We start from the raw sequence: 13353 nt of genomic DNA, 5'->3' as shown, positions 1-13353 counted from the left end.
TCCCTTTGTTTTCTTCGTCTTTTCCCCCCGCTTCTAACTTCGCGCTCTTCCCCCGTCATCACAACGCGGAACGGATCGCCACGGCCTGCGCCGCGGGTCCCCGGCAATGCCGCCGGAGTTCTTCCCGCGGTCTCTGCTGCCACCTCGTGGCCAATGCGCGGAACTGCCGCTGCCCGCTGCTCAGGCCGGCAAGCTGTACAACGCATGCGCGTAGAAACGCGGAAGTGGCGTTTTAACCGCTCTGCGCCGCTAATCCGCCGCTCTCTATGGTGATCAGTCCTCCAGATAATAGCGAACACGCGCGCGTCAACTGAAAGATAGCAATTGTTTCGACAGACCACTGCGGGGACGGGCAAGCAGCCGATTCTCGGAGCGCCGGCTCAGCGATAATTTCCCCTTCTAATCCAGGATGCCCCTCGTCTATTTCCGCCGATTTATGCCCGAGCCCACCCGGGAACGGACCGGGTCGGCTCACGGCTGCCCCTCAGCGCCTCGTGGCACCCAACGTGCTTGCCGCCGCGGCGGAGGAGCAGACGTTTGGGGCTCCAGCCCCAGCCCTGCACCGCAGCGTTCCCGGAAAAGCAAGTCTCGCGAGAGCAACGCACACGGGCCAAGCTAGGCACCGCGCACGCGGCAGTCTCCGCACCGCACTACGCAGGCGCGGTTCTCGAGACAACAGCACGGAGTACGGACGCGCGATTCATGAGAAAGCACGACGCATGCGCCAGTGGTTTAAAAAAAAAAAGAAGAAGAAGAAAAAAAAAGCGCTACGCACGCACTGGATTCTGTTCCGAACGGGGCATGCGCCGGACTCTGCCCGCCACGGCGCATGCGCCTGGCTGTGCCCCGCAATGCGCGTGTGCCACGTGCTCTGCGCGCGCGCCAGCCTCGACGCCGCAATACGCACGCTTTCCTCACGGCCGCAAAACGCACGCGCCGTCGTTTGCAGCGCGTTCAGTACGTTCTCGAAGCAGACCGGGGCATAAAACCGCCCGAGGAAACAGACGAGGAGCATTCTGGATCGGAAGAGAGAATAGTGTCGCGGAGCCGGCGGTCCAAGTATTGACTGCTCACCTGCATCTCAGGGCTTCGAAGAAATGTGTGCGATTGGAAAGCTTGTGGCGCATGCGCACTACTTCGCGGGGGACCGAGCACCACTTCCGCGTGCCTGCGCGCACGCGCCCTGCTGCCTGCGGCGACGTAGCGACGCTGCCGCAATTCTGCCGATTGACCGCGTGGGGGCACCAGAGACAGCTGAAACAACCTCGATGCAGTTCCCCCGATTGGCCACGAGGGGGCGCGAGAGATCGCGGAAACAACCGCGACGCACTTTTGCCGATCGGCCACGCGGTGGCACCAGAGACCGCGGAAATCACTTCGCCGCTAGGACTGCTGTGGGTCTGCACCAAGCCATCGCCAGCCCGTTCTCTCTTTTGCTGGCAGAGGAAAAACACAGAAGGGAGAGGGGGGAAGGGAAGACGACAAAGACAACGAAGGAAATCTTCGACAAACCCACCAAACCTGCGCTCAGCGCGTAGGGGTACTTGTCAATAAACAAATAACCAGCAAATTGATGTTGTCAAGATTTTTATTACTCTATTTTTTGCAGCCAGCGTCCGAGGTAATGAAAAACCTCGTACGAAGCGGGCAGATGCGTGCAGCCAAGCCATGGCTTGAAACGATTAACCACATTTGGTTTTGACACCACGTCTGTGAGAAACACTCAAAGCCAAAAAATTCAGGTTAGGCCAGGATCTCAGTGATAGCAGCAAAGTTTATTTGTCATTGCAATAACAGGCTCATGTCCCCTATTAGCGAGGGAGGGATTGTGCAACAGTCAGCGAAATTCATTCCGTTCTATACTCCAAACCCAACGCAGGTAACGCTCTCCTGGCATTCATTGGTTGAGCGGCTCAGGCTTACACTCTCCCCGATGCTGTTGCTATGATACATTTCCATATAAGGTCCATTACCAACCCATTGTTCTTTCGTATGTTCTGTACTTCTCCATGGAGATACGAGGGCCATATTTCCAAGAGTGAGCACATGCGTTCTGTCCTGTGCTGGGCTCTCTTTCTCCACCCCGCATCTTTGCCTTGTTTTGCACCTGGCTCACTTCTACCCCAGTCAGAACGCCCCCAATCTTTAACTTTCTACTCTGTTCAACAGCTTTCTTAGTGGAAGGAAAACAGCTATTTCACAAGAGGGTTATAAGTTCAGTGAAGGTCAATACTACGTACCGAAAACACTAAAAGCTTCTACTGCAAAAACACAACCTACCTTTCACAACCAGACCCAGAACCAACCCCCAAGGAGCACCGCCACTCACAGCTCTCCACCCGCACTCCGCACCGCCGATCACCGCCCCCTGAGCTCAGCCAGTAAGCCAGTTCTCAGCCCACCTCATTATCCACTCATCTATCCCACGCTTCCTCAGCTTCATTTGCAGGATGTCGTGGGAGACTGTATCAAAAGCATTGCTGAAGTCAAGGCAGACGACATCCACAGCAGCAGCCCCTGAAATGGTCCATCCCACTCGGGCTGAAGCTTTGATTCCTTACACGTGCGTGTTAGGACCCAGCCGCCAGCACGGAATGAGGGCACTAGAAATTCCAGAGGTGGAGCTCGAGACAGCAGTCCATGTTCCTTGAGGGATAACAGAGAAGCAGACAACCCGAGTATATAGTTCTTCAGAAACTTATCCTTGGTTTCAAGAGAGGGCATCTCACCTCTCCCTCCCAAGTACAGCACCCCAAACAGCACTTCGTACAGTGATACTCCCAAGTCTTTTCTGGGAGCGGTTTGTATTCTGAGAAGGGCTAAAGGTAAACGCTTTGTCCGTGGTCATTTGGTCTCTAAAATCCATTTTGACAAGTGCTTTGTCAGCATCTGATTGATTCATTCTACTCTCCCTGAAGAAGGAGGGTGCCGGCGAGTATGGAACTCCCACTTCATTTCTAAAGTTCTCATTAGCTCCTGTAGGACTTGTGAAGTAAAGTGGTTTCCCTTATCTGAGACTATATTCTACATAATCCCATATCTAGGGATCGTGTCCAGATGTAGAGTCCTTAGTGCAGAAAAGACATGGACCTGTTGGAGCATCCAGAGGACCAAGGGTAAATCCTGCTTGACCAATCCATTGGCTGTCTGTGATGGTGTCACTGCATCAATAGCCAAGTGAAGAACCACTGATATCATCTACCTGGACTTCAGTAAGGCCTTTGACACAATACCCCGCAACATCCTTCTTTCCAAATTGGAAGGATACGGTGAGTGGACTGTTCAATGGACAAAGAACCGGCTGCAGGATCGAGTCCAGGAGCCAATGGCTCCGTGTCTGGATGGCGATCGGTGATGAATGGCATCTCAAAGGGGTCCGTGCTGGGGCTGAGACTCTTCAGTATCTTCATCAGTGGCATCACCAGCGGGATCGAGCGCACCCTCAGAAAATTTGCTGGAAACACCAAGCTGTGGGGAGCAGTGACACGCCAGAGGGACGGGACGCCAGACAGGGGGACCTAGACAGGCTTGAGCAGCAGGCACAGACAAACCTCATCAGCTTCAACAAATCCAGGTGCAGTGTCTTGCACCTGGGACAAGAGAACCCCCCACTACCAATACATGCTGGGGGATGAAAGGGCTGAGCCTAGGCCTGTCCCAAAAGACCTGGTGGATGCCAAGCTGTACATGAGCCAGCAAAGTGCCCTCCCAGCCCAGAAAACCAGCCACACCCTGGGCTGCACCAAAAGATGTGCGGTCAGCAGGTGAAAAGAAGTGATCCTGCCCCTCTGCTCTGTGCTGAAGAGGCCTCATCTGGAGTACTGTGTCCATATGAAGAGCCCTCAGCGCAGAAGAGACATGGACCCGTTGGAGCACATGCAGAGGATGGCCACAAGAAAAAAAAAAAAAAAAAGAACCGAAGGATCAAACGCCTCACCTGTGAGGACAGGCTGAGAGAGCTGGGGCTGTTCAGCCCGGAGAAGTGAAGGCTCCGAGGTGACCTGGTAACAGCCTTTCGATACCCAAAGGGGAGCTAAAGGAAAGAAGAAGGGAAAATTTAGGTTAGATATCAGGAAAATATCTTTCACAGCAAGGGACAAGGGGAAACATTTTAAGCTGGGGGAGGGAAGATTTAGGTTGGACGCCAAGGGGAAGTTCTTTACAGAGAGAGCGGTGAGGTGCTGGAACAGCTGCCCAGAGAGGCTGTGGATGCCCCGTCCATCCCTGGAGGTGTTCAAGGCCAGGTTGGATGGGGCCCTGGGCAGCCTGGTCTAGTATGAAATGGGGAGGTTGATGGCCCTGCATGTAGCAGGGGGGTTGGAGATTCACGATCCTCGAGGTCCCTTCCAACCCGGGACCTTCTGTGACTCTGCACAGTGGAACAGGTTGCCCAGAGATGTGGTGGATGCCCTGTCCCTTCCAAGGTGACACGCAGGGCAACCTGATCTAGCTGTGAATGTCCCTGTTCATTGTGGGCGAGTTGGACTAGACCATCATAAATGGTCGCTTCCGACTCTAAGGAGTCTCCGGTATGATACCTGAAGCCATGTCCACAAAGAACATCGATGGCCTGGTGAGCAATCAGGGTAGGTGGGGAAGCCTGTGTGCTCAACAGCTCTGGGGAAACTCACCAAGTAGTCCAGGCAGGAAGATTCACATCAGCCATAGAGCCTCTCTGTGCCAGCGCCAGTATTCAGCACACCAGAGGTACTGCTTCATCACACTGGTGGGTCCCATAGCTGCAGAGCTAGCTACTGAATGGCAGTCAGGGGATGGAAGGAAGAGGGGTGGGGAGATTGGCTATCATACAGACTAGGAAACTAACAGCATCCCCTGACAATTGGGATGGAGATACCTGGGGCGATCCAGATGAAGTGGTCCAGTTGAAGACAATCCTTTGTTTCCTATGAATACGAAGCCAGGTCTGCCATAAAAACAGAAAGAACCCTAGGACCCTGGGGTGGACAGCCACAGCGTGCTCTGAGAACTGTGCCCTGACATCTGTTACTACTGACAAATTTGTAAGGGAGGTCTAGGAGAGAACCAGACAAGACAGGAACAGAATACTCGTGTTCAGTATGCTCAAGAAGTGGAGACTGTATTACACTACGTGCGGATGAAGAAAACGGCCACTGGGGCCGGGGGATTTCTTAAGCTCAGGTCCCAGCCCGATACATGCACCTCACCCTACTACCAGCCACGAAGCTTATTGGGACGGAAGCTTATTGGGCCCAGGGAGCAAGGCGAGCCCCTTGTGACCCCCATTCCATCTTTAAGTGAGCGTCCTACAGCCATCGCAAAACCCACCTGCATACAAGCAATGCACGAACAAGGGATTCGCGGCATTTCATTATCCGCTGCACAGATTTCACAGTGCTTAAACCACTAGCCAGAGGAGCCCCGAGAACCCTTAAACCCCATCGTGCTGCAAAACAGAACGGGATCCAAAGAGACACGGAACATAGTTTAAATACGTGCCCTTAAACAATACTCAGCATGGGCAGAATTAGTACGTGGCACAGGAGACACAGAGGGGACGTGGGCAGAGGACACAGGGAGGACACAGACACAGGCGGGACACGAGGTCACAGAGGGAACATGGAGGGGGATGCAGAGGGTACGCGTCATGAAATGGATTGGGACAACGTGGTAGCAGACAAACCGAGTTTGGAGTCTCAGGTTGGAGATTAGGCAATGAGAATCATGAAAGAGGGAACAGAGACTTCACAAGAAGGTATTGAACTTAAGAAGAGTTACAGAGGAAACCTGGAGAACACAGGATCCCTTTACGGAAAAGCGCATTAGCTCCAGGCATTTCCAGAGTTGCAATGCTCAGTCAGCCAACCAGCATTACCTTGGGACTGACTGAAGCATTCCAGGAATGAGACAAGAGCAAAAGAAAGGAATGTATGTCAGCCCCTCCATTACCAGTTCGGAGAAAGGGAGATAACCCCTTCACTCCCTTAAGCAAAGAACTGAACAGAAAAATAAGAACAAGCATAGCAGACATAGCTGCTCCAGTCCAGCTTTGGATCCCTCAGATCAGAGGGTAAAGATCAAAGCCCTACAGCAGGGAACAAAAATCAGTTGCCTCTTTCCAGGAAAGAGCACTCACCCAACAGTCCACAGCAGGCAGTCTCCAGCAAAAGACACTGCCTTGGGGGCTGCCAGCCCTTAAATGAGGTGAGGGAGGGGTGGAGCCAGGCTCAGCCCCACCTGGTCCCACAGCTGCATTGCTTCCACCTGTGCTTGCAGGGCTGCACCACCCCTCACCAGATGCTCCATCACTGCTTCAGGCTGTGATCTCAAAGTTCCCATAACGTCATGAATAAAAAAAAAAAAAAAAGTGAATTAGGTCTGCCTGTCTGGCAAGGGGAAGTTTATCACTGAATGAGCAAGGATGGCCCACATAGTTTGATTCCAGTCAGATGTCCTCAAAGGCAACTGATAAAATTTCTCATAGGTAGGAGAGCACAGATTTTCATACTGATGCAGCAAGATGCTGAGAAGCCGCATGTGCAGCGAAAAGGCTTCCGTGTGTCCAGACTGTGAGCTGTGCAGCCGTGCCTGGCTGCACCGCTCCAGCTCAGAGTCCGCTGCCTGAAGCTGCATCTTTGCTGCCTTCCCTCCTGCCCAGAGCCTCGAAGCTGCTCCCACAGTCCTCTGCCCACCCCCAACATGCCAGAGAAGACATCTGGCAGCGGGCTGGAGGAATCCCAGCACCCTGTTTTCCTTCTGCCCGCAGCTCTCTCCTCCTCTGCCACACAGGGCACCAGCCTGCAAAATGGGAATGGTCGGGAGGAAAGGGAGCACTGGCAGGAGCGACTGCTGCAGCTGGCCGGGGGGGTCTGCGTCCCCCGTGCCCTTGTGGGCTATCTGTCCAGCTGCAGGAGGACCAGAGAAGGGCAGATAAAAAGGTGCAGCTGAGCAAGCAGTGGACCTGCACAACTCTCTGGCCATCCTGCCGATGGCAGCTGTGACACATCGATTCTTTCCATGCAGCTGAATTCGTGTTTTCCATCTGTATACTTAAGTGGAGAACTGCAGGTTTTGTTAATCTTTGTGGAAATGATGTAACGGTCCCCAAGAATCTCAGAACTGCAACTTTGTCTCTGCCTGCGTAGACCTGCTAGGGCCTAAAACTACCCGTTTTATGGCATTAAAAAGAATAAAAAGCCAAAAATGAAACCTGGAGTTGAAGAAAGACCTTGGAAAAAAACACATTAAAATGTGAACAAGACAGAGGCTGAGCAAACGTTAATATAGCCCTGTGCTTTCTGCCAAAGTGCTTTATTTCGTTATCGTTAAATCTGCCGGGCAGTTACATTTCGGTATGTGAATATTTAGAAACAGTGCAATGGATGCTGGCAAAAACGAGTCTGTTTTCTTTTTTAACAGATATTCATAAGCACTTAGCACAGCTTTCCGGGGTCTGGAGTAGTTTCCCTTTGTTTTCTTCGTCTTTTCCCCCCGCTTCTAACTTCGCGCTCTTCCCCCGTCATCACAACGCGGAACGGATCGCCACGGCCTGCGCCGCGGGTCCCCGGCAATGCCGCCGGAGTTCTTCCCGCGGTCTCTGCTGCCACCTCGTGGCCAATGCGCGGAACTGCCGCTGCCCGCTGCTCAGGCCGGCAAGCTGTACAACGCATGCGCGTAGAAACGCGGAAGTGGCGTTTTAACCGCTCTGCGCCGCTAATCCGCCGCTCTCTATGGTGATCAGTCCTCCAGATAATAGCGAACACGCGCGCGTCAACTGAAAGATAGCAATTGTTTCGACAGACCACTGCGGGGACGGGCAAGCAGCCGATTCTCGGAGCGCCGGCTCAGCGATAATTTCCCCTTCTAATCCAGGATGCCCCTCGTCTATTTCCGCCGATTTATGCCCGAGCCCACCCGGGAACGGACCGGGTCGGCTCACGGCTGCCCCTCAGCGCCTCGTGGCACCCAACGTGCTTGCCGCCGCGGCGGAGGAGCAGACGTTTGGGGCTCCAGCCCCAGCCCTGCACCGCAGCGTTCCCGGAAAAGCAAGTCTCGCGAGAGCAACGCACACGGGCCAAGCTAGGCACCGCGCACGCGGCAGTCTCCGCACCGCACTACGCAGGCGCGGTTCTCGAGACAACAGCACGGAGTACGGACGCGCGATTCATGAGAAAGCACGACGCATGCGCCAGTGGTTTAAAAAAAAAAAGAAGAAGAAGAAAAAAAAAGCGCTACGCACGCACTGGATTCTGTTCCGAACGGGGCATGCGCCGGACTCTGCCCGCCACGGCGCATGCGCCTGGCTGTGCCCCGCAATGCGCGTGTGCCACGTGCTCTGCGCGCGCGCCAGCCTCGACGCCGCAATACGCACGCTTTCCTCACGGCCGCAAAACGCACGCGCCGTCGTTTGCAGCGCGTTCAGTACGTTCTCGAAGCAGACCGGGGCATAAAACCGCCCGAGGAAACAGACGAGGAGCATTCTGGATCGGAAGAGAGAATAGTGTCGCGGAGCCGGCGGTCCAAGTATTGACTGCTCACCTGCATCTCAGGGCTTCGAAGAAATGTGTGCGATTGGAAAGCTTGTGGCGCATGCGCACTACTTCGCGGGGGACCGAGCACCACTTCCGCGTGCCTGCGCGCACGCGCCCTGCTGCCTGCGGCGACGTAGCGACGCTGCCGCAATTCTGCCGATTGACCGCGTGGGGGCACCAGAGACAGCTGAAACAACCTCGATGCAGTTCCCCCGATTGGCCACGAGGGGGCGCGAGAGATCGCGGAAACAACCGCGACGCACTTTTGCCGATCGGCCACGCGGTGGCACCAGAGACCGCGGAAATCACTTCGCCGCTAGGACTGCTGTGGGTCTGCACCAAGCCATCGCCAGCCCGTTCTCTCTTTTGCTGGCAGAGGAAAAACACAGAAGGGAGAGGGGGGAAGGGAAGACGACAAAGACAACGAAGGAAATCTTCGACAAACCCACCAAACCTGCGCTCAGCGCGTAGGGGTACTTGTCAATAAACAAATAACCAGCAAATTGATGTTGTCAAGATTTTTATTACTCTATTTTTTGCAGCCAGCGTCCGAGGTAATGAAAAACCTCGTATGAAGCGGGCACACACTATCCCACACTTTCTCAGCTTCATTAGCAGGATGTCGTGGGAGACTGTATCAAAAGCATTGCTGAAGTCAAGGCAGACGACATCCACAGCAGCAGCACCTGAAATGGTCCATCCCACTCGGGCTGAAGCTTTGATTCCTCTGCTGCCACCTCTTGCTCAATGCGGAGAACTCCCCGACTGTTGCTTAGTCCTGCAGGCAACATAACGCATGCGCTTAGAAATACGGAAGTGGTGGTTTAACCGCTCTGTGCAGCTAAGCCGCCGCACTCAATGGTGATTAGTCTTCCAAGTAACAGCGGACACGCGCCCGACAACTTGTCTTTTCTGTCTAGCAACTGTTTTGACAAACTACTACGGGTGCATGCAAGCAGTCGATTCTTGGATCGCCGGCTCAGTGCTTTTCTCCCCTTCTAATCCAGGGTGCCCTTCATCTATATCCGCCGTTTCATTCCCGAGCCCATCCGAGAACGGTATGGCTCCCAGCTGCCTCTGAGCGCCTCGTTGCATCCAATTTGCTCGCCACCCCGGTGAACCAGCAAAGTCCCTTTCCACTCCTAGCCCTGCACCGTCCCCCACCCGTTTAAAAGCCCTCTCAGCGGCAGCAGAACGCGAGCAGCTCGGACATTCGTGGTCGCGATCCTGGCGTGCAGCAGCACCGACACGGCTCTGCCCCGTGATCGGCAAGTCTTGAGAAAGCATGACGCATGCGCCCCCCTCGGCGCCCCCCCACGACGCATGCCCGGGACCTCCAAAGCACTACGCATGCGCATTTTCGAGTATACACCTACGCGTGCATTGTTTTCGACTCCTCATTACGTATGCGACGGGCGCGGGGGCCGCTGGGAGGCAGAATAGTCTGTTCCTGAGGCAGGCTGGAGTGTCAAACCGTCCGAGGAAATAGACAAGGAGCACGTCCACCTGTAAGAGAGAAAATCATTGCTGAGACAGTGGTCCAAGAATCAACTACTCGCCTGCACCTCTAGGCTTTGTAGGTTGGAATGCTATTGAGAAGTTAGGACGCGCATGCGTGCTGCTGCCTGGAGGACCAACGATTTGCTACGTAGAGCGACGAGAACGTACGTACACCACTTCCTCGTGCCTGCGCGCATGCGTCCTGGTGCCTCAGGCACCAAACATGCACTGCTGTAATTCCACCGATTGGCCACGAGGGGGCACCAGAGACCGCGGAAACAACCTCGCCGACCGGTTTGGCGCCGAGCTGCACCGCAGCCCCTGGCGCTCCGTTCTCTTTCTCTTACTTGCAGAGGGAAAACGCTAAATTAGATGGAGGACGAGAGGGGAGAAAAAAACCGTAAATTAAGAAAAGACGAAGAAAACCAAGGAAAACTTCTCCACAGTCAGAAGAGCTGTGCTAAGTGTTTATGAATATCTGTAAATAAATAAGTAATCAAATTGATGTTGTCATGCTTGGGGGTTTTGGGGGAGTTTTTTGGTTTTTTTTTTTTTTTTTTTCCCAGCATCTGAGGTGATGAAAAAACTGGTATCAATTGGACAGATGTGTGCAGTGAAGCCAAGGATGGCTTGGAATGATTAACAGAGCAATGCAAAACAGCCATGCAACTTCAAGAAAAAACATAGTAGTAACAGCTTCCATACCTGGCCTCACCACTCTGAGATTCCATCCGCGTCACCCAAGGCTTGGCTTGTAAATGTCCACCAGAATGGTTTTGATATCAAGCAATTTGTTGTCAGTTCTTTCATTCACAACCAATGCCAGGATCTGCCGCAGGGCGTTCTGACCACGGGCACCACAGCTGAACTGTTTTAATAACAGTGGGATTCCCAGGCACATTTTCAAAGATTTGGTCTACTTCTAACCCAAAGGAAGAATGAATATGAAACGTGAGGTATGCATAAGTCATCATGAGGCGTGTTTCTCAGCATCACCTTTGGGAAACAGATAACGGATTTGTCGTGAAAGTCTCAAAACAGCAGTAACATACAAAGCTATATTAGAATACAGAGAACACTTTGCAAGGAGGCAAAGAACTTTATGACCTCCATCTGGGAAATCCAGCACCATTTGCCTGCAGACACCTCTTTGGCAACTGTTCTAGATCCAGCTGTACATTTTGTTTGAAAACACAACTCAAAACTACAAAAAAGACAAAGGGAGTTTTACATAGGCAGAAGAAAAAGAATGGTATGTCTCCTTCAGTATTGAAAATAAGCAAGTAAGCAATCAAAGAAGCCATTCCCAGAATACCCCTATGGGAAACATACTAGTAGAGAAGAAAGTATCCATATTATCCTGAACTACTGCTCCAACAAAGAAAGAAGAAAAATAGATTTCTTTTAGACGCTACCTGTTTGAAGGCATATACCACCCTCACACTATAAAAACACTAAAAAAAAAAAAAAAGCATAGAGTAGTCTCTTCCAATAATACGTTTATTTGATCTAGGCAGTAAGTGGCGCAGCTCTGTATCACAAACAATTGAAGTCATAAGCACCAAGCTCCTAAGCTCCAGCCAAACCAATCAAAATTGCCTACGGACAGGCAGAATCCTTAAGAAGGAGAGCTCTTCTTCTACAGTCATTCTCAGGATACATGCTATCTAAGTGGAGCAGAGTATGAACTTACTGGTAGGAAAACCTGTAAGAGACCGCAGGATAAACTTCTCATACAGGAGTGACGTGGACCCACAGCACAGACCCTGGAGATCTGTTCTCTTTCTTTTCATGACAGAGGAAAAACACAATGTGTGTGTGTGTGGGAGGGGGAAATCAGATCAAGGTTAACAGTTTAGCTCAAGCTCCTCCTAAAAAACTTAGTCACTTTGACAGAGCAAGTAGACAAATTTCCAAACCACACCCATAGATGCATTTTCAGCATTAACTAAAAATAAGTGACAAAACATAAGAGGACAGGAAGCATGAAGAAATACACAAATACACATGTTATCAGTGGGTAGACAGCATGACAAGCAGCAGCCAGTCCCGGATAAAGATAACAGCTACACATTGGAACAGCTTCTGACAAAATCTGCACTTTCTTGTATGGAATAAATCATGACAGAAGTTGACATTGAAGAACAAACTAATTGTCAGCCTAGGGTAGTCCACATTACTGAGTTTACCTCAGAATCTGTGGTTTTATTTCTCAGCAGCAAAAGTAGTATCAGGAATCGAGTTTTCCTTCAGCTTCAGCTATTATCTGCTCTTTGCACCACTTTACCAGCGTCATGTCTTTTAACTGTCTTGATTGTATACTAGCAGTATAGTTTGCAGTATCTCTTGCAAACAGCGATTCAAGGCAAGTAGCAGTAGTAGAAGATTCAAAGCATTTGTTCAGCAGTAGTTACTGAGGGTTTTGTAGTCTTCTGGTGCATTGTTTGATTGGATAAAAGCTTGAATTTTTATAATGTCATTTATCTAGGATTGAAGAACTTCCACAACATCATAAACAGCCGCTTAAATTCATTTAGGGAGGAGTAAAAAGTCAGATGCTGAATCTGTTTAACAGCTGTGGCAATACCAGAAAGACTATTCAGAGCAGCAGCTGTGAAGCAAGATAAACAGCATGAGAACCAAGGATACCTGTAGAAGAGGAGAAAAAGCAAAAGGAAAAGCTCTTGGCTCTGATTGGATAAGCGCACAGTTATTTATGGAGGATTTGTGGAATACTCTGTTGACATGTAGAAGTGGATGGGAAAGTTGTAAGAGCAGATGGGAAAGCTACAAAAGGAAACCTAAGAACGTATGTAAGTGATGTGAAAACTTGTAATAAATTATTTGGATTGTTCACGTCTGAGTCTGTGCATCAGGCACTGCAAACAGCCTTTTACATGGTCTCTGAAATACCACAGGCAATCTCTGTAACACCCTCTGACTTGATTCAGTCAATAACAAGGATGTATCAACAGGAAAGAATAAAAAAATAGGTCAGATAAAGGACTTCTTTGACAAATACTGCTACCCAAAATGTTTTTTTTAAAAAAAAAAAAAAAAAAAGGAGCCTTTGCTGCCTTCACTACTTGGTTCTTGTGAGCTCATAATCCAAACAGATTTGATATGCCTTCCTCTGTTTATAGTAACACCACTGGGACTGAAAACAGAAAATGAGCATTTAATTTAGTTTTTGAATTACAGAGAAGTAATTACGATTCTCAGCTTCTTTCTGCTGCTCAGCTTCCAACTTCCCTTCAGCTAAATAAAATGTAATGGAGACATGCTCATCTTACAAGCTATATGCAGAAATAGAGATATAGTGAAACATTACCTATTTATTCCA

At 51.0% G+C, this 13353-nt stretch overlaps 1 long non-coding RNA gene across 1 annotated transcript; it reads right to left on the bottom strand.

Moving 5' to 3' along the window:
* Positions 1-1695: 1695 nt before the first annotated feature.
* LOC149916203 (uncharacterized) lies at positions 1696-10130 on the bottom strand. Its single transcript, XR_016470731.1, has 4 exons — positions 9887-10130; positions 9097-9288; positions 3938-4001; positions 1696-3527 (listed from the first exon to the last, which is right to left on the bottom strand). It is a non-coding gene; the product is annotated as an uncharacterized LOC149916203 (long non-coding RNA).
* Positions 10131-13353: the final 3223 nt, after the last annotated feature.

Source organism: Phasianus colchicus, chromosome 13 (assembly GCF_987193195.1).
Source record: "Phasianus colchicus chromosome 13, bPhaCol1.hap1.1, whole genome shotgun sequence".
NCBI classification, from domain to species: Eukaryota; Metazoa; Chordata; class Aves; order Galliformes; family Phasianidae; genus Phasianus; species Phasianus colchicus.
This window is presented reverse-complemented; position numbering and strand designations above follow the sequence as displayed.